This window comes from Parus major, chromosome 1 (genome assembly GCF_001522545.3).
Source record: "Parus major isolate Abel chromosome 1, Parus_major1.1, whole genome shotgun sequence".
Lineage (NCBI taxonomy): Eukaryota > Metazoa > Chordata > Aves > Passeriformes > Paridae > Parus > Parus major.
The window spans coordinates 13,701,402-13,720,395 of record NC_031768.1 but is presented as its reverse complement, the minus strand read 5'-3'; the positions used below and the strand labels follow the sequence as shown (position 1 = coordinate 13,720,395).

Genomic DNA, 18,994 nt, shown 5'->3' with positions numbered 1-18,994 from the left:
AACAAGATTATCTAATTTAAAGGTTTAGTACTCCCTTAAAATATTTATGTAAAAAAAGTGGTCCCTGGCAAGGAGATTTGGATGTGCTGAAGGAGAGGACAAAAAGTAGAAACAGTAGCTCAGCATTCAGCTCAATTTTCGTACATACTTTTTAAAAAAGGGTAAAATCATAGTGCATGATTTCTTAGGTAGAGACCAAATCCCTTAAACAAGATTTCACTGAATGTACTTGATTGGCATAAGCCAGACCATCTCTAATTTTGCTAAAAACACATGCACATCAAGTTATTTTTCTTAATGCCTGTTAATAGAATTGGCATAAAGTAACAGAAAATAATCTTTTTTTGTATCATTGTTGCTAATGTGATGTTCTGTTTGTTTTTCAGCAAGGCAAATGTATTACACTCATCACTAGTGGCAGTGGCAGTGTAAGGAGGTAGCATGATTATCATGACATCAAACTAATTAAGATTAGCCTGAAGAAAGAAAAGGATGCCCTCCTCTCCAGCTCTGAAGAACAAAAGAAATGGGGAGAACAAGGAAATATTAATAACAGTTTATACAAGAAGTGCTTGATTTTGTTCTGCTTATGTGGAATTACAGCTGAATCAAGTGAAAGGAGAGAAAGGGAAAGTATTCCTTGGTCCTTAGAAAAGTAACAAATGGGTTGTTAATTGGCAAGTGTTTAAAGGGTTGGTTCTAATCAGGGCAAATGGGCTTGTTTTTCCAACACTGGGTCTCACGTCAAAACAACAAGAAACAATTGAAAAATCTTTGCTGAAGAAAGCAAGAGGAAGTGGGTTGTCACCAGCTGTTCCAAGAGCAAATCCTCCAGCAAATGTGAAGCAGCAGATGCCTGGGAAGCACAGGGAATGTAAATGCATATGAGTCATCCCATAAGCTTAGGGGGGACAAGCTGCAGGCCACATCCTGGGGCAAAGATTTTTGTGACTTTAACTATCTCTTCACTTGCTTTGTACTTTGTTCAAGTACACAGTATATTTTTTAGGAAGGTGTTTTTAATCCCTGTTTAAAGCCCTGAGCAGAAGGAGAGCATCTTACAGAAATATTATTCTTTGGGCCTATGGCATTAAAAAAAAAGGAATGGTCCAGCATCATTGTCTGTCCAGCAGTGAGAAGAGATTAAAGCATTAACCCCTTTACCCTCTTTTTTAAGGTTCATGATAATGATGAAAATTGTTAAAAGGACCATTTTTATAATTTCCAGCATTTAAGTATTTGTTTTACACTTAATTTTCATAAACTGGCACACTGGAAAAGGATAGAAAATTGGCACAGCAGCAAAAATAGAACTACCTGCTGTGTTTCACAGAGATAATCCCAAGGATCCCATTTTAGGCTGGTTGCCCCTGAGCAGAGGAATGAGACCCTCCAAAAGTTGAAGTACGATGGAACTTGAAATGAAAGTGACAGAGAGATGCTCTGCAGAGGTTTTCACTAAAATCCTGTTTTTCTAAAAGAAATAGCAAGAAAGAGGTAGAAGAAGGAGTCCCAGACTCAGTTCTTGCCTTGGCTGTCCCAGCTGTACATATTTAGGCACTCTCATACTCAGGCCATTATAAAAAACACACTGATTTGCACAATTCCATAATCTTATAAGAAAATATGTCATTGGGGATTATCAAATTATCATCCATTAAATTTCAAAATTCTCTCATTGTTTTACCCCAGCAACAGCAAGATCTCACATGGAGAGGAAAAAAAGGCTTTAGTAGAAGACTTTGCATGGAGGTGGATCTACATTTTGAATCCATTTTTATGTTTCATGTTACCATGTTCCACTGTGACAGATCCTGAGAATTCCCTCATTCCAGTCACCCTCAAAGCAGGTATCCCCAGTTTCTCCACTGAATTCATGCTGCTTAACATGTTACAAACAAGGAGAGGCTTTTTGTACTTTAAAGGAGAACTCCAGAGCTGAGTGGAAACAGTGATTTAATTTTGTGAAAATATGATGGTATTTTGATGTTAGAACATACTGATATGTGACCTTTCCTGGTTTTAAAGAAAACAAAAAACAAAAAGGAGAAAGAGGGAGTGAGAAGGATGAGCCCTCAATAGCCAGTGGTGCAGACATTTAGAAATTCACCTGTGCCAGAAGGGACACGTCAGGAGTATCAAGCCAGTGGGGAAGCAGTGACCCTCTGAGCTGTACTGGGTGATGATTTTCAGGCTCCATCAGGATGATGCCATGGACATGGTGGAACCTGTCACATATAGCTGCAGAGTCCATCAGTGGTCAGCAGAGGCATGTAAGATTACAGCTTTCTTTGGGATATTTTTTCTGCAAAGCTACTCCTTAAGAAATGAAAAAACCCAACCTGATCTCAGGAAGGAGGACTGAGGACTGTGCTTTGCCATGTCTTGTTGCAGCGAGGGTGGCTGTGACAAACCTTTAGGTCCCCTGATTTCAGGGCAGAGGTTGGCACGAAAATAATTAGGAATGGGAACGATGATTGGCACCAGGGGAAGAATACTTTAATATGGAATAAAAGAAAATAGTGACGATGCCTAAAAGCTGAACAGCAATAACCAGGGAGAGCTCCATGAGGGTGACCAATCAAAGACAAGAACAAAGGAGGGTACAACAATACATAACCTCAGGGGAGGAACGTTCTGGAAACAAAACCATAAAAGGAACACGACTAACCAATAGGAGAACAGAATTTGGACCACTTATCAAAACAACCTCAAAGGCTCCTGGGAGGAGAACTCAGGCTCGTCCTGATTTAAACAAATGTTTCCCAGAGTTTATAGAGAGGTTCAGATTATCAGGGGTGAATTTTGGCTCTGTCTTAGTCAGGCTAACTCCTGCAGTGTCTCACTGCAGAGCACGGGTGGGAGCCAAGCATTAGCAAATCCTTCTGTACCTGGGAAAATTTAGCAGGAAAGGAATGAAATGAGATCCTGCTGCCCTTTATCCCTTGTTTGCCAGACATATGGTTGAAAGAAACTTCATACGTGATCCAAGCCCGATTCTTCTCCAGGTTCATGATGTGTTCACCACTCTAACTGCATTTCCCTTGGCCAGTAGTCAGGGTTCCACCATGGGAAGGGATGGGACAGAATGAGGGAGCCTGATTGCACACAGACTTGTCCTCAGACCTGGGAGGCAAACTGTGACATGACCATAGCTCATGGTGGTTGGTTCTTCAGTGATGAGGGTGGACCACAGAGCAGTTACTGTATTTCCAAGGGAGAGAAATCCAGCCTGACTCGGTTTTGTCATAAATGATTAGATTTTATAGTGTGCTTATGTACTTCTCCTAATCAAATTAGCATGTTGGCTCAAAATCAGCCTAGCAGAAAACCTCTCATTTTCTTATCCATTCTGCTTCATTTATCACCTGGAATTACCAAAGTTTTGAGGTTTCCTTTTTCTCTCTGACTAGGCCAATTCTGCTTAACTTATAAAATTTGAAACATTCATCGCCCAAGGTTGCAAGAGCAATGAATATTTATAATCCCATCTTCCCAGCACACTCAGAGGTGTCTCACAGTGTGACTTCACATTAGAAATATCCCACCTGTGGGGATCACTCAGAAAAACACAGAACACAAGTCTGTACAACATAGAACAAGGTCAATACACAAATTATGGGAATTATCACCTTAAAAAGGGTCACATACCTGATGATGCGCTGCCCCAACACTGATTTATAGGTGCTGTATTAGTGATTCTCCCCTGTGAAGACAGAATTTCAGCTATTATGTTACGTTATTCCCTGGTTCTTTTTCTGAGGCTTCTCATGAATCAGCTGCAAATTGTATAATGCACTCCTCTCACCATTTACAGAGGTAGCCCCTATCTCCAACAGCAAGAAATGGAAAAAGGGTTTCTCATCTGGCTTCAGAGCCCAGGCAAATATTATAGTTTAAAAAACATAGTGACTAGTGACAGGCAGGACTACGACAATGAGAACTGCTTAAAAAATACTGCAAATGAAATTTCCTGACCCTGCAGACATCTTCTGTTAATTCACTGCAAGTATGGGTCTTTTTCTAGTCTGAGGCCACACTTTTAGAAGCCCAGCCCCCATCACATTCGTCTCCAAAAACGCAATTAAAGCTTAATGTTAATTCAGATTATTTTCCTATTCAAGACAGAGCTATGAGGATTACAGTCAGTTTTAACACAGGAAAGTATGGTTCCTTCCTCTTTATAGACAGGCAATTAATGTTCAGCAGCAGCACTGAAATTAGAAACTATCTAGAGGCCATTTTAGGCCAAGAAAGTTTTGCCATTGATTTTAATGCATCCAGATATAACATATTCTCTAGTATCCTGCCCTTTCCTATTTTTCCCAAACTTTGGGTGAACCATTAAATTGAAGCCTGCCCCGTAAATCCCATAAGCTATTAATGTAGTTCCCTTAGCTGGAAGATAGATTAATGACCTGAGACTTCTGTAGAATATTTGCTACTTCAGTGCAAATTAATATCATATTTTATCCTCATTTTATACCCACATCCAGCACTTCGTTCTGCAAAGGATACCAGAAGGAGCTGATTATTTAAATGCCAAGATTCTAAATCTTATCTTCAAATTTTTAATCAAACTGTTAAACAGGAGTCTTAAATTGCTGCATTTCCATTTTTCATACTTCTCTCACCTCATTTTTCATGATAAGAACAAACAAAAAATTAAATACTCAGATATATTTAGGAGGGGTGTTGTAATACTAATGAAGTTTTGTAAATGTTTTATGTTTTTCAGGACTCTTCTCCTCCACACCTTGGGCTGGGACTAAATAAAAATGTCTCTCTCTTCACCCAGGTCTAAATTCTCAGTTTTAAAATAGGTAGTTTTAAATTTTCTAGGTATCTTATGCTATCCTGCCAATAATGATTTTGTCCACATTGTCCTATCTTTTTTTGTATCTTTAATTAAATTACCAATTCTTCTTCCACTGCCTAAAATAACATTGTTTACTAAACACATTTCTCTGATGCTGAATGCAATTTCTGGAGAAAGCAAAATCATGAAAACATGGAAATGGCTTGAGACACCTGTTTAGTTCTAGAACCTCAGATCAGGCCTCCTTTCTGTAGGAATTAAAATTTATGGCAAAGTCTCCAGTTCCTCAGGCAAGCACAGCAGGCGATTAGAAGAAATAAAAGAAGTGGCAGTGGAAGAAAAGACAAATGTTTTCTCTTACTATTCCTTCTTGCCAGCACTTTAAAAAAGTTTGATCTCTATTTGTAAACAGTAAAACTAAGTTGAAACTTCAAAGTTAAAGCAAAAATTTTATTTCTATACTTCAAACTCTCAATAATAATACTACTAATAATAAAAAGAAAAAAAATTATGAAAATCACAGAAAACAAACAGCAGTTTGGAATGAAACTATAAATTTTATTTTCAGTCTATATTTGCTATTATAAAAAATCCATGAAGAAAACACAGTCACTTTACAAAGGTTTTATTGTTGAATCCTTATGCTGTTTTGGCACCAGCGTTACGTATCAAATCATAGGCATATCATAAATTTAAAACAGACTTGCAAACACATTCACTTACACTTGATCAAGCTGCCTTGTAAACTTCAGTAATTGGTATTGGGGATTGCTGTGGTCCAAACACTCTTGGGGAGCATATTTCAGACACTCACCCCTCTCTTGATTAGAAACATCCTTTATATCCAGTCTTAACAGATTTAGAACTCACTATGACATTTGTAGGGGACCTACAAGGAACATCTCATTCAACTGGCCTCACCAAAATTGTTAAAGTTTTCTCTAAATGCCTCTTAAACTCTGAAAGGCTGGGGTAATCCACCACCTCTCCAGGAAGCCTCTTCCAGTGTTTGACCACCCTCTCAGCAAAGTGCTCCCTAACATCCAGTCTAAACCTCCCCTAGTGCAGGTCAGTAGACCCTCCTGCTACAGGAGTTGTATCTGCCAGGTTAGTGCTCCCTCTCTCCTCTCCTGGTGCCCCATTTCCCAGTGGTGTTAATTATCACCACACTTCAAAGCACCTGATGCCCTCCACAGCTCTTTCTGCAGCAGCTGAACTCTTCCCTATCCCTGCATGCATTCATCTGCAGACTGGCCTTCCCATGGATTGGCTTTTCTGTGGCTCAACCTGCCATGTCTTCCTGCTCAACGGGGATCTCTGACTCTTCCTGCCTTCTCCTCTTACGTAGTTTCCTCAGTGGCCATCTGAATGTCACCATTTGTGTGACCGTGCTGCGAGTCTTCCCTTCCAGCTCTGAAGGTACACTGGACAAAAGACTGGGTCACGCCCTGAGGTTCAGCTCAGTGAATTAACCATGAGAAATTACTGGACAAGGCAGAAAACAGAGCAGGAAGTTAACAAGTGTTATAAATAATACCATGAAGGATGACCAAATTTCACACATGGGTAAGATGTGAAGATGGCCAAAGTGGGAGTTTTAGATTAGCTATCAGGAAAACTTTTGTCACTAAGAGTTACTAAGCATTAGAACAAGTAGCCCAGGGAAGATATTACCCTGGAAGTATTTAAAATATTTTAAAGTGTGGATGTGACACTTAGGAACATGGTTTAATAGTGGACTTGGCAGTGTTAGGGTAAAGGTAATTTCCAACCTAAATGATTTAATGATCCTATGGAATCTCACATATAATGGAGGGGAGAACAAAGACATTTTGAAGAGTAAACCTTTGGGACTGCCAAATGATTAGATAGGCAACCCTATCAGAAATACAGAGGTAGCAAAAGAGACTTTTGAGGAAGAAGTAACCAGGGTACAGAATTATTTGAGTAGACACAGACAGAGAAAGGGAGGTGATCAAGATAAATGAGAGAACAGGCATGGGGAATGGAGGGGAGGGGAACAAAAGGGGACAGCTGAAATGCTGTTGCTTGAACTCTGCACCTGGTCACCACAATCCATCCTATCTTCTCATTCAACTCAACTCGTATTTTCTGCATAAGGTGTCTCCCATGAGAGTTCTTGCACAGACCCTTTGTTTGAGAAATAGCTTTGAAGTTAGAAAAGAGAGATACCAGGCTGGAGAAGCAAGAGAGCAGTGTAGGAAACATGGAAAAATCCAGAATGACGAACTCTACCTGTCCTGGTTTCAGCTGTGACAGAGTTAATTTTCTTCCTAGTAGCTGGTACAGTGCTGTGTGTTAAATTCAGTATGACAATAATGTTGATAGCACACTGATGTTTTGGTTGTTGCCAGGTAGTGTTTACCTTAGGGCAGGGACTTTTTCTTCTATGCTCTGACAGTGAGGAACAGCACAAAAGCTGGAAGGGAACACAGGTAGGACAGCTGACCCAAATTGAACACAGGGATATTCCAGACCACAGAACATCATGCTCCCTGTATGAATTGGGGGTTACCCAGAAAGGGACTGATTGCAGCTCAGGGATGGGCTGGGTTCCAGTCAGCAGGTGGTGAGCAACTATGTATTATTTGTCTTTTAGGTTTTATCTCTCTCTCCCCCCCTATTCTTTTTATTACTATTATTGTTGTACTTTAGTTCATTTCAATTACGAAACTGTCCTTATCTCAACACGTAAATTTTACTTTTCTCCCCCGATTCTCCTTCCCATCCCGCTTGAGGCAGGGTGGGGAGTAAATGAGCAGCTGTGTGGGACTTAGTTGCCAGCTGGGGTTAAACCACAATACCCCCATAAAATCCTAGCAGACACTGCTGTCTATTATTATTGGTTCATTGGTGCCCGAGTTGCTAAGCCTTTTGGCAGGGAAAATCAGAATGCACTTGACTCCACTCTGCTGTAGCCAGCATGCTTCCAGTGCCCAACATAATTATTTTAATGCCAGCTCGACTACCACTGCACTGCAGCACTGCCATACTTTGTCTCAGTGAGAAAGGGAGCAAGATAAACAACTACACCTCCACTCAAAGCTTTCCTTGTTTTGTCCTAGAGGTAACACTACAAGCAGCACCAACAAAAAGAAATAAAAAGAAATAAATTGGCAGTAGTATTGCCTCTGAGATCTCAGTAACTCTAACCGTAATAATCCAAATAAATTAGATAATTGGAAGACTGGGCAGAAACTTTCATGGAAAACACTGAGATCTGAGCTATCCTATCTAGAATACGGACAAGGGGAAGAAAAGGGAAAATCACTAAACCAAAATCCAGAGGAAAAAATTACAATCTCTAAGTTTCAACATTGATTTAATAATTGAAACATCACATTCCCTAACATTACACGTGACATGCTGTGACTCTGATGTGCCAAACTCACAGACAACTGCCTGGTTTAGATGTTATTAGTCTGCTGACACCCTGTCTGTCTTAATTCTGCCATTTCCAAGTCACAGCTCTAAAACATGGTATGGATACCCACGCATTGCACTTGTCTTTCCAGTGGAGCCTTCCCAACAGATCAGTTTACAAAGGCCAACTCCATTTGGCTGGTATCATTCTCTTGAAATCTAAACTGTTTGAGAAGATAGATTATTGTTACTACATGCATAGCACCTGTCATATTTTATACATAATACATTTCCAGTGACTGTCAGGGAAGGAAGGATTGGTGTTGGCTGCCACTAGTGACAAATCCCTTCCTCCAGCCTTTTGCCTGAGTTGTGCAAAGCCCTCTTGAAGACTCATCCACATCCTTTATCAGACTTGAGGAAAACCTCAACCTGGGCTCTTGGGTACTTGCCACAAATTCTTTCAACTTTAACCTGTGAAATAGATGCTGTCTTTCGACTGTTGGCAATTAGCTCAGTGTGAGAGGATGACAAGGAGGAGACTCTGGGCTCTTGTTCAGCAATGATACTGCTGCTCTCAGTTTGTCAACCAGCCAGGGACAAACAGTTTGTTGTGCAAGTGTTATCATTTTACTGAGCAGATCCCCAGTGCCACACTACAGCTGGCAAACAGCAGAAACAAAAGTACCTCCATTAAAAGCATGTGCTGCACTCCAGCCTTCTATGGGACACACTTCCCACATCCGTCATCTTTGCACTGGGTTCCCCACATCACTATCCCACATTCTCTCTGGTTTATCCACATCCCCACATTTGCCACCACAACCTTAAAAATACCAAGTTTGAAGGTTTTTAGCCTACTGAAGAAAAAACATGTTTAGCATTCACATAGTGAGAAAGCTGTCTTTTCCAAAATGTTACATTTAAGATTGATTCAGAATCATAATGGAATGAGACCTCAGCTGAGAAAAGGGAGAAGATGAAGTTAATTAAAGTGCTGTCCAGCTGGAACTTGAAAATTCTTCAGTCAAGGAAATATATCATACTCTGCCTCTTCCCGTGTACATTGAAAAATAGCAACTGCTGTGGATTTAATTAAAACTTAGTTTTTAGTTAATACTCTTTACTTGATTCATTATTATTATTCGGACAAAATGCAAAGCTATGATCCTCATCATGAAAAAGAATGTTTTCCTACATTATGATAACCTATGTGATTTTTTTTTCGTTGGTTTTGAACTTCTTGTAATACCTGAGGAAAGCTGGAGAGCAGAAAGGTTACTAGCTCAGCTGGTTTAACTTGGCCTTTCCATTTAGTTTAAAGGTGGAGGATTTTTCTTGCTCTGTTTTGCTCAATAAATTTTCGTTGTTTCTCAACCACAGATTTGAAGTTAAAATGTCATATTAAGAGAGAGATACTCAAAGATTGCACAAAACTCTTTCTCCATCAAAGCCCATAATCCACATTCCTTCACTAGTGGGGATCTATGCTGCAGCTAAACAAGCCCACCTTGAAGCAGCAAGGTGCTTAATTTTAATCTCTCTGTGATTCCTCATCACCTACAGAATCCAAATTCCAGCTCACCAAATACACCTGTATATAATTTTAGAAAGATTCAAACACATTTCTTCTCCCAGCTACAAGCACAACAACAAGTCAGAGGTTTTTTGGCATCGAGAACAGTAACATTTGTACCAGCATCAGTGCCATATCAATAAAGGATGAATTCAAAATCACTGCAGGGGTGGATATCTCAACCTGCAGTTGCTCTGTCAGCAGGGCAGACTGCTCTAAACTGGTCCCATGCTTCAGTGGAATAGACCCAAGTCTGGTGGGCTTTGCACGTTTGCATACAGTCTCACACTAACAAGGTTCTGCTGATTTCAGAGGCCATTTGGAGAGCTTGGATAAGATGGGATTGTACATGGCCCAGGCTAATAAGATGCTCTAGACATTAGCTGATCTTGTCCTGGTATCTGCACTGCCCTCTCAAGCACCGTCATGCTGAGGAGCCAAAACCACACCACATCAATCAGTTTTCACCATCTGAACATGCTCCCTCCCACCCTCTGTGCTGATAGAGTGGATTCACTTTGCAAACTGAAAATAAATCTTCCTGGCCTAATTGATAAATCAAATCTACAAGCTAAAGCCACTGCTTGACTGTCTGCCTCAGTGGCTGGGGAAAATGGTAAACAAACACATTACAGACATATAGCCTGCCTTCAGTAACCAGCATTTAGCAGCAGAGGAATCTTTTTACCCCTCTAGCATAACTGCCCATCCAAATACAATGCTTAGTATTTCTTACTGTAGTCTCTACTGGGGCAGTGTAGAGCAGGAGCAGAGTCACTGAGCCTCCTGAATCAATATAAAAAACAAGCAGAGTCTTTAAAATATGCATACTAAGAAGTTAAGACTGAAGTTAAGGAGAAAATGTCCACTTTAACCTGAAGACACAAATAACACAACAAAATAGGTTTAAGGCTTGTAAGAACAGGATAGATGAAGGAAAACTTGTATCCAGGAGTTATCTAAGCTCCCACTGGGTGGTTGTGCTAAATACCATACTTTTAACATGTAATCTGTAACTGTGGCAACCCAGTTCCTTTTAAAGGGGACAGGGTTGGAAAATAAGGTCTCCACTCCCCACAGCCTGAGATAACCATCACAAAATAGCATAGGCTTAGGCAGGGAGACACATCTGGTTGGAAGGAGTCAAGGAGAGGCTGAGGAGGCTGCAAAAGGGTTAGGGTCAGGCAGGTGAGAAAAGGAAAATGCTTTCTGATGCCTACACACCTGCAGCATGCACCACTGCTCACTTACAGGATCTGTTTGGTTTTAAATCTTTGTTGGGTGATTAACCTAAGGGTTTAATAAATTAAATGTAGTTAGAAAAAACAGGAATAAGAATAAAATAATTGGAATAAAGGTTTCCCTCCATAAGCGTCAGGATGGAAATGGGGAAAGATTATAGACAGCTGCTGCTCTCTGTGACTTCCCGTCCCACTCCCCACCTTAGCAGTTACAATTTTATGTCACATCAAAGACTCATAGAATATGGATTTAGATGCAAGAAAATGCTACCTAGATTTTAAAGAGTCTATATTCTTCATATTAACAGATTTTAGTATTTGTGCTTTTTCATTGTTTCATATCCTTTGTCAAAGAAAAGGAGAAAGCCTCATAATGCTTTCTCGAATAAAATCCTTTTTTTGATATTTTCTGTCCTGTAGAAAAGCTCACATTATGAAAGAATTTGCAACATAAAATAATCCCCCACTTTAACTTAAAACATTGTGGCTAAATCAACAGAAACTCCTATGCAGTATTGATATACTTCCATTCAACTTTTAGAAATGTGATTCCATGTGTCTAGGATAAAACAGAAAAATAGATAAAAGCCTCAGTACACCTATTAATGTTACCAGAAGACACAAACAAACAAACAAAAGACAAAAAAGAAAAAAGAGCAACAACAACAAAAAGATCCCTTAAGTGTGGGAACTGAAATTAAAAAATTAGTATTCCTGGAATTAGTTTTTTACATTCACAGTAGTACAGAAAAACTAAATTTAAGGCAATGTGATAGACACATGTCATTTACATATCTTCTTCAAGAGCAGGGAGTAGTTCTGGCAAGTAACACATGACATAAGAGGAAAGAAAATGTTGTATCACTGATTCAGCAAGACCCCAGGAAGATCCACACAGAAAAATGCTTCTCTCTCTAAATTGTCTACTGAAGCCTCTGATTTTTCAGTACACTTTTTTCATGTTAGTTTTTTAGTCAACAAAAAATTAACTCACTGCCTGTTTTAGAGACCCTAGAGGCGCAACCTCTGCACCCAGGGCACGCACGGAGCGGAGTCAGTGTGCCCACAGCAATTCACAGCACTGTGGATTTCAATCAAGAACCACCATGTAAACGGGAGCCTGAAAAGTTTGTTCCACAACACACACTCACTGCTCACACTCGGATGAGTCTGAATATGCACCACAAACATTTCCCAAATGTCCAGACAAGCCTTTCTGGTGGTATTAGCTGAGGAAATTTGCAGTGAGTTCTCACAAGCTACAACAGAGCGGTGAACATCAGCCTAGGGAAGGCTAATAAGCTACCAGATTATTCACATGGAGTCAATTCTCATCTTTAGGGTAGCATCTTTACGGTCAGGCACATCCACACAAGCAAATGCTTCAAAAAAAGAACAAGACACAAAAAGATGATGTCTTGCTTCAGTTTCCCATTGAATTAAGTAGCTTGAAGGGATGGATCTTCCACTTGGAAGAATGGTATTATATATATATATATATATATATATAAAAATTAAAAGGATAAAATGAGGAAAGTAAGAAGAGACAACCAAGAGAAGGGGGAACAACTTTTGCCAATTCAAATTCACTGACCTTGGTATATTCTGTTGTATTTTTAAAAGATAATTTTTCCCTTTAAAAATACTCATCATTGGCCACATGCCTGGATGAGTCAAAAAGAAGACACATGGGCACTCAACAGACAGGGAGATTTAACATACTGTCATTGTTCTCTGGAATTTATTTCAGATAATGAATATTCCAGAACAGAATTCTCTTCCTTTGGTCCAAATATTACAGAAAATATTTAGCTTAAACCAGCCTGCTAAAGTATTCTCATAACCGTGCATCTTTGACAGTAACATTAGCTAAGAATACACAAAATAAAAAATATAGGGAAAACTAGGTCATCAGTCATACTACAGAATGAAAAATGCAATCAGAGCTACTTTTAATAAATGCTCACACAGCATTTCTGCACTTCTGTGTTTCTTTTACAGGAGATTTGACGTGGCTGAGTATTCAGTGTTGAATTTTTATTTCTGAAAGAAGTTATAAATTAAGCAGCCTATTGTGCTTAGAGTAAGGTTATGATCATTGTACTAGATGTCAAGTCATTCTATCAGACTTTGTGCTAAAAAGGCAACTTTGTGAAAATCCCTGCTACTGCTAACAACCCCATGAAGTTCTTTGAAGTGCAGTGTGGCTGTCAGATACGTCAGTTGCTGAGGGAGCCTCTCATGGTGCCTGATTTGTGAATCAGGAAAAGTGGAATAGAGACATGCTGACACAAAATTGAGCAGGTTCAATAGCCTGATCACCAGTTCTTTAGCTGGATACGCAAATGTCAGATGCCAGAGGTAGATCAAAGTGCCCCAGGAAGCCCTGAGCTCTGTGTGGCACATTTGGAGCCATTAGAGAGTCTGTCCCTGCACTGCACGGAAACCACATGGAAATGTGTGCGGAACAGAGGCCAAAATGCAGGAGGACGCACTAAGGGAGAAGCGCAACGAGACAAGTGCTGGGGAACACAATCTGAGAAACCAAATCAATCAGAGGGGCTTGTGACTTTAGCCATCCTGCAAGACTTTAGGTTGAATGCAGCATATCTGGCACACCCAGCCTCACTTTTAGTCCTGCTGTTTGGGGAGGATGTTGCACAGCCTCTCCCCGGAGATGTGGTCTTTATAGAGTGAAAAAACATGGCCTCAAATGCTGGTTGGCAGGGCCAGTTCCTACTGCTATGCATTACATGCAACATTTGAACACTCCAGCTGCGAACCTGTTATGTTAATCACCATCCAAAATACTGTGAAACCCCCACTCTAAATCCAAAACCACTATTATCACTCACATATCTTTGATTGCACTAAGAATTTTTTCAATATATTAAAAAAAAAGAACATGAAGAACATTTAGTTTTTTTCAATTATAAATTATAACTACACCTCCTAACCAGGGACTGCAAAATAAAGTCACACCATAGGACTTTGAGTTTGCTTCTTCTTTTGCAACATAATGCAACACATTTTTAATTTCTTCATCCTAAAGTCATAAAAGAAGCTGCTGCCACTCTGCTGACAAAAAAACAGATTCCTCTTCTTATTCCCACCCTCAAGATAACTTCAGGTTTTTTCAAGCTGATTGTGAGCTAGTTTAGAAATTGTTATTGTTTTAATGTAATGGTTTAGCTCTTAAAAATCCAACATATTTATTTGAAGGAAATAGAACAGTTTTACTTCTCTTTCTAATATCTGAATATTAAAAGTATTGCTGTATGCTTTAGGTCTTCAAGGTTCAAATCTCACTGAAAGAGTTTCTTATATTTTGAATTTATTTTTTATATTTATATAAAAAATTGAATCTCTCTTGCCAGATTCCTCCCAGTTTCTAATAGAAATGAGCCATAAGTGAAGACTGGCATGTGCTATTCTCAAAATCATTTTGTCATGTTATTCCATCTGATGTAAACGTGCTTGCTACACTATTTTTGGTATTGACACAAGACCATTACCCTTGTGAGCAGCTTTGTGATTGAAGATTTAATGAGATTTGCTAAAGATGAAAGATGGAGCACTGAATTTCATGAAATTGCAAATCCTTCCACAATTAATTTGAAGATGCACATTCCAAGTGTAAGCCAAGACACAAACCCATGTGATTAAAGGAGAAAGCATCAATCTTCTTTTAACAATGCCTAGATTTTACATCACAGTTCTAATGTTGTTTAAACAAAATTTTAATATTTGACTATGGGAAGGGTAAGTTTGCTTTGTTTAAAATTAGACATACACCCAAGCAAAGTTGAGGGAAATTACTGGCCTACTCTACTAACTGTAGAGTTAGGCAGTAAGAGCATTGGTCACACCCTCAGTAATGCCTGGATATCTGTGAAAGTCACAAGAAATGCTCAGAAGTTTTAGAAAGAAGAATCTCTGTACAGGTGTACAGATTAACTTTATAATCTTGCAATGAGTTCCACTGATCTTTCAATTCATATGAACAGTAACTTCCAAAGAATGTTAGAAATAATGAAGTTACAATGAAGTACAAATAAGGAAAGTATGCCAAGCCTCAGCCTGAGGTGGCTGGCAAATCATAGAAACATTTTTACATGCTTAAACTAGCAGGAGAGTTGAATAATTGATTGGAAAATTACAGAGAAAATAAAATTTCATTGAAAAATATAATTTTGTGCCCAGGGAGTTTCACTCAGAAAGTTCCTTTGGTATTCAAACACTGCACTCCAGACAATTCATGTCCAGGAGGAGGGGTACTACATCGGTGCCCTATCCAAGCTAGAAGTCTTGTCAGCTCATTAACTTGAGCTCCATATCACATGAAAGCAGTCACCTGGCCTTCTGACCTGAGCATGCCTTCCCAGACCAGTGGCACAGCCTGGTGTCCCCAATCCGGGCATGCTTCCCTCACACCGAGCTGCCTCCTCTTCAGTTGCACCTGCCCCAAGAAAACAGATGAGCCCTCGCTGGTGAGCCTTTTGAACCCCCACGTATTATAGATGGTAAGACAGCTTATCAGAGATCATTTGGAGCATTTCCTTAAAGAGGAATCCTGTGCTTCAGTCTTGATGCAATTCATCAATGTTGATTTTTTTTAAACTGGTGTCCACTGTATTTATTTGTTGACTTTTTCAATATTTACACAGGATGTAATGATCCACTGATAGCTCATTAAGTAGTTCATTTATCTTGTTGCAAACCAAACTAGAAAATCTCTAGGAAGCATGGCCAGCAGGCCAAGGGAGGTAATTCTCCCCCTCTTACTCCATTTCCATGAGAAACCCCCACCTGGAGCACTGAATCCAGCTCTGGAATCCCCAGCATAAGGATGTGGACTGGTTAGAGTCCAGAGGAGGACAAGAAGATGATCATAGGGCTGGAGAACCTCTCCTATGAAGACAGGCTGAGAGGTGGTGTTGTTCATCCTGAAAAAGGCTCCAGGAGACCTTGCAGCCATCTACCTACAGGAAAGGTGGAGAGGAACTTTCCACAAGGGCATGCAGTGATATGATCCTGGGGGAATGGCTTTAAGATGAAAGAGGTTTAGGTCAGATGCTAGGAAGAAATTCTTTACTGTGAAGGTGGCAAGGCACTGGAACAAGTTACCCAGAGCAGTGGTGGATCCCTGGAGGTGTTCAAGGCCAGGTTGCACCAGGCAACCTGGACTAGCGAAAGGTATTCCTGCCCATAGTAAAGCAGTTGGAAGTAGATAATCTTTAAGATCCCCTCCATCCCAAACCATTCAATGATTCTATGATCTCCAAATTCTTTTACAAGAACTCACAGACAGATTTATGACCTGCATATCAGTATGCAAGATTAGTGTCTTCAAAATTTCTCCATTCCATATATTTCCAAGAGAAAATCACATTTTTTAAAACCACAAATGCAATCCAGCCACAATACCTAGAGCCTGCAGGGCGAGTGGCTGTTCGGAGTGCAGATCCTGAACTGCCCTTGTGCTAGGCTGTCCCTGCAGTTCCCTTTTGCCTGGCTCCTCTTCCTTCCACCCTCTGCTCGTGGCTGGAACAACCAGGTCTCAGCCCTCCTGAGGGAGACTGAATGATATTGCAACACAAACAAATATTAGCACCGAGACTCTTGAAACCCTCAGAAAGGGAAGCAAAGGAAGACTCTGTTCACACCATTACTCCTCTCTGTACTATCACACAGTGAACCTAAGTCACTGTTCCTTGCTTCTTCATCAGCCTCCAGGTTTTCTGGTATCAGTCTTTGGCTGGGTTGGGCCAGCAGCTACTCCTGGACATATTCTAACTAATTCCAATAGAATCAGCCACATTTTTCCAGCTTTACCAGATATTACAGACAAGGACTATACAGAGTTTTGGTACAAGGCAATGCAGATATTCTATTATAATAATAGATACATTCAGAACTTCAGAGTAATCATGTTCACATACTGATGAAGGAAATAAATATATTTCAGTTTGACTAAAGAGGTGATAAGATTTTTTCAGGAAAAAGCTGGAGATTATTAAAATGCTTTGAGATTAATTATTGTTTTTATCTTATGGATTTTTAACTGGTTTGAATGTGATAAAATAGTTTCAGAACACGGTATTGAAATGGAAATAGAAAATACATTACTTTTTCAAGGTTTTCTCTTTTTCAGTAATTATTTGTTGAATTCAGCAGAAGTTAATTAGAAATTTCAGGACTTTTTTCCAGGGGAAAAAAAATAAATTAGGAAATAAAAAAATTTGTTCTAATTCCAAATTTGTCTAGAAAGGAAATTTCATAACTCCATTTCTTAATGATTAGACTACATATAACCAATAGTAGCCATTCCTATATCAGCTGTTAAGGGAAAAATAATCAAAAATACTCCATATGTATTACTATTTGATCTTTTAAAATTCTTATTTCAGATATTTATGCCACAGACATGTACATTTTGCCTCATGTAAAGCAGAAATTCTCACCTAGACCCAATGAAGAATTGCATTTTAGTGCACATGGTAATGTTCCCTCAACCTCACATCCATCCCAGCTTGTACCTGGAAAGCCCAGGGGACACTGAGCAGCCAGCAGCAAACTGGAGTGCCAGGGGATGGGTGCCTTTGCAATTCCTTGCTCCCGTGTGCTCAGAGATCAGTAATACTTTTGAGGGTTGACATTAACAAGACTTGGCATCAGAATTATTAATTTTTTTCTTCCCCAAAATGATTCTGCACTGTGGTCTTATACACACAAATACATGTCTTCATGGTTTGGAGTTTGTTTGTGGAGTCCAGGAAACATTCACCCTGGCTTAAGGAGGGAAAGAGGAGTAAAGAGCTCACATTTGTCATCCTCTGTCACACTGGTGTGTACTTAATTCTGCAAGTGTTTCAGCTGGGGCCAACAAATCTGCATGCACAGAGTAGAGCACTAATCAGGTTAAAAAAGATTAAATAAGGGTGGCAGATTCAGGTCACACCAAAGGTAAAAATATCAATTATTTTTCAGAAATAAAAAAGTAGATACCATAAAATAGGAAAAGACAATGCATATTTGACAAAAATTTTGGAGGAAGAGACAAGTCTTGTAGACCACTAAGAGGTGGCAAAGACTATTGATGCCACAAGCTCCATGGCTGGAAGCTCATCACAATCTCAGTGGGTGCACTGAGACAACCAGAACAACTTGCCACAAAATCACTACCTGAGGAAGCACTACCCTCATTGATTTCTTTGATTTAGAAATTATTCCTGTGCTCTAGTCAGCCAGATAATTGTTTTACAAAAAGAATTATTAGTATCAGAACTTCTGCAGCTCTGAAATGTCCCTCAGCAAGCAAACAACTAACTCTTCCACCCACTCAGTACGCCCCCACTTGTGAATTGCAATTAGCATTGCAAATGTCTTTCCCTTTTCAGAACTATTGATTGTGCTATTAAATAGCAGCAGAGAGTTTAAATGCTTGGAAATCTGCTTTAGCTTCCAATCTATTATCTATCTACCTACAAAACTATCTATCAATTATCTATCTATTAGAAAAAAAATTCAATTCTATACAGTTACTACCATCACACAACCTTTGCACAACCTTCTAGTAATGGGAAATGTATATAATACTATAGTATTCCCACTCACCTTTCAAAAGCTTTATTTAGCATGGTCTAAATTTCTTCCCATTATTTAGGGGAAATACTACTACTGTACATCCCCCCTGAGCATACCCTAGACCAAAATTTTATGAGTAGTTAAAAGAAAGTATTAGGCCAGATGATCTTCTGTGTGGCTCCTTGTTTCTTCTGCTTAATACCTCACTTTATTTAAACCTGGATATATAGATATGTATGGATGTGTTAGTTATAAGGAGGCAGAAAGAGAGTGAGATATTCAAGATATATAGTTGCTTTTACATGCAGACATTGCTTTTAAGGGTGTACAGAAAGCTCCATTATGAAAAGAGTTCAGAAAATTGCAGTGAGCAAAACACCACATTGG

The 18,994-nt window shown here is 39.5% G+C and overlaps 1 long non-coding RNA gene across 5 annotated transcripts in view; it reads right to left on the bottom strand.

Moving 5' to 3' along the window:
* LOC107201832 overlaps nt 1-18,994 on the bottom strand; it is a 339,704-nt gene that overhangs the window by 159,456 nt on the left and 161,254 nt on the right. For 4 of the 5 annotated variants that reach the window (XR_001520413.2, XR_004496131.1, XR_004496132.1 and 1 more), the window contains exon 5: nt 3,652-3,706. The exons of the other annotated variant lie outside the window; for it this stretch is intronic. This is a non-coding gene — a long non-coding RNA (uncharacterized LOC107201832). The remainder of the gene's footprint in view (nt 1-3,651; nt 3,707-18,994) is intronic. 5 annotated transcript variants of the gene reach the window in all.